The sequence below is a fragment of the Sceloporus undulatus genome, chromosome 3 (assembly GCF_019175285.1).
Source record: "Sceloporus undulatus isolate JIND9_A2432 ecotype Alabama chromosome 3, SceUnd_v1.1, whole genome shotgun sequence".
Classification (NCBI taxonomy): domain Eukaryota; kingdom Metazoa; phylum Chordata; class Lepidosauria; order Squamata; family Phrynosomatidae; genus Sceloporus; species Sceloporus undulatus.
This window is the reverse complement of record NC_056524.1, coordinates 204851164-204853928: the sequence shown is the minus strand read 5'-3', so window position 1 is coordinate 204853928 and position 2765 is coordinate 204851164. Positions and strand designations below refer to the sequence as shown.

General features: G+C 39.2%; 3 protein-coding genes across 12 annotated transcripts in view; all 3 read left to right on the top strand.

The window, feature by feature from the left end:
* The window catches only part of PDCD4 (programmed cell death 4), a 777136-nt gene that overhangs the window by 35292 nt on the left and 739079 nt on the right, over nucleotides 1-2765 (top strand). The window lies entirely within an intron of this gene.
* Nucleotides 1-2765, top strand: part of DUSP5 (dual specificity phosphatase 5) — a 428280-nt gene that overhangs the window by 17129 nt on the left and 408386 nt on the right. The window lies entirely within an intron of this gene.
* The window catches only part of ADD3 (adducin 3), a 226427-nt gene that overhangs the window by 202890 nt on the left and 20772 nt on the right, over nucleotides 1-2765 (top strand). The window lies entirely within an intron of this gene.

The following is a 2765-nucleotide window of genomic DNA, read 5'->3' as shown; positions in this document are numbered from 1 at the left end:
TCTATATAGGGCGCTGCCATTTTGTACGCGCAGAGCGCATACTAAGGTTAGGGGTGTGAAGAAGTCACGCCCCTTCCTAACCCTAGTACGCGCTATGCGCGTACTATATGCCCGTCTGTAACGGGCCAATATGTCCAATGTCTCCTAGGGGGCTAATGCAGCCCCATAACCTTCCACAGGCAACCACCCCTGCTTTAGATTATCACATCATTCTGTATTTGCAATGACATTCTAGTACTGTATAGCTGTTCCTCTGGACTCAGAAACTTTCATGGGGTACAGCCAGTTCTTCAGATACACAAGAAACTGTTTTACTTGACAGACACCAGTATGCATGCATACAGTCACAAGGAGAAAAGAAGTGCTGTGGTCCCAAAGTGAGTTCAGAAGGCCTAAAAATTGAAGAGGTACAATATATCCCTTTACTATGCAGAGATCAGTCTGTGTCCGGTGACTGGTGGAAGCATGTAAGTTAGTGTGGCAATTACTTGGTTTTTGGTGTAAAGTGGCAATTATGTACAAGTAGATAGTTGTACTGTGGTAGCAAGCAATAGCATGTATAATTCTATACCGCTTATCAGTGCATTTAAGCACTCCCTAAGTGGTTTACAATGTGTAAGCTTATTGCCCCCAACAAGCTAGGTACTCATTTTAGTGACCTCGGAAGGATGCAAGCCTGAGTTGTGCCTGAGCCCCTGGCTGGTATTGAACTCACAACTTTGTGGTTTGTGAGTGAGTAGCTGCAGTACAGGCATTTAACCACTGCACCACCCTACTGAATAAAGTAGTTCACACTCAGGGACAGGTGATAGAGCTGGGGAAGTTAACTCAAGGCTGCTGTTCTCATTGATCCAGATATCCTGGACAGAAAAGAAATGAGGATGCCTATTCTGTTAGCATAGCTCTGTTGACATATTGAGACATCATATGAATGCCTTTTGCAAAGCTATCCACAAATCCTAAATATTTATGAGTGCAAAGTCTAATGAAAGAAATAGGCTTGCCATGGTATCACCAGGGATAATACTCTTTATTTCTGACTGTGAAATATGTATTTGTGTAGATTGTTGGTTTATAGCCAGAACCATACTTTTCATCAGTGGATTGTAGTTTCTGTCAGTCTATAACGGTGTCCCACAAATAATTAGTACTTACAGCTATGTAGGGCCTGAAGACATTATCCAAATCGCTAGGCAATCCTTCTGTGAAAGTGCCAGTGCCCAAGACAGTGGAGTGTCTGGAATTCCTTGCTCTGTGGCATAGTTGGCAGACCAATCAGTTAGCTACCTTTTATTTAATAATAGTCAAATATTGCCAAAAAATTTATGAAGCCAAGAATGCCAACGTTTACGTGATAATTTGAATTTTTTTAAAAAAATGATAAGGGACATGTGGCTTATGAAAAAGCTGCCAGATAACTTTATAACCTCTAAAGGACAACTAGTCAGGTGGTTACTGCTTACAAAGGACCACAACAATTATAACCCCCATCACACCATGTTAGACTTTGGAAGTTTGCAAAGAAAATTTTGACATTTTGAGTTGCAAGATTCAACAAAGTGTCATTAAGTATGAATGTGTTGACATTCACTCCTTGTTGAGAATATCCCTTTTGTTTTTGTTTGTGTTTTTTGTGCTTTTGTGTTTTGTATGCTTTGTGCCTTTTAGTGTGCAGCATAAATTAAACATTTAATTTTTTTTAAAAATGATGGGGGTCATATGTTACAAAGTCAGGAATGAGGTAAGATTGTGGAGCATTGTAAAGCTCTTTCTAATGATGGTTGCTGTTATCTCCAAACAGGAACTGAAATAGTCGTCAGCTATAAAACTCACTCTGCAAGGCTATCCTTGACCCTGTCTTACTTAGGAAATATGGAACAGAATAGATGAAAACCAAGGATTTTTAAAAAAATAATAATCATATTTTTAAATTTAAAACAGATTTTTATTTTTATTTAAAAATATAAATGAAACACTGAGATCTAGATCCAGTTGTTAATTGTCACTAGAGTAGACTCGCTGAATAAATTGGAATATGGTATGTCAACACTTAGTAAATTCCATTAAGTTCCATTAACTCCTTGGTTCTATTCTAGTTAGAATTAATACTTTCTTTCTTTGAATAAATATAACGGTGAACCCCACAAAAATGCTATTTAAAAATGCTTACAAAAAAGCTAGCTATGTCTATATTTGTACTATTGTGGTTATTTGAGTCTCTTCCTCCAGACATTTGGATTTTAAAGTCCCTGTTAGCATCATGTCCAAACATTAACTATTGCCCTGTGCAGAGAAAGAATTGCCTTGCATTAGTGGTCTGATTTGATCCTTTTTGCTTTAGCTCTGCAGTTTAAGGCTGGAAAAAGACATGAAGACTGAAAACAGACTGGAGGATGAATTTTCCTATATTGTCAACCACTTGCACAGTTCTAATGGGTGGGAGATTGGTCATACTTGTGTACTTTGATTTTGTTTGCTTCTTCACTGTATAAACCTTGGAAATCTCATCTTCCATCAGACTCACCCTGGAGGGGGTGCACACCAGTCTAGAGTAGATGTTCACTCCTTGTTGAGAATATCCCTTCTTCTTCGTGGTCTCTGCGAATCACACGAATGGGTTTATTCTGCGCCTTCGCAGCAATCTCCGGAAACTTCTAGAATCTCTAGGCAGAAAGCAATGTATCTTTCTGCAACTTTTTGGCAGTAGCTCCGCCCACCCATATATAAGGCCCCTGGTGGCCCGCTCCTCTTCAGTTCCTTCATTC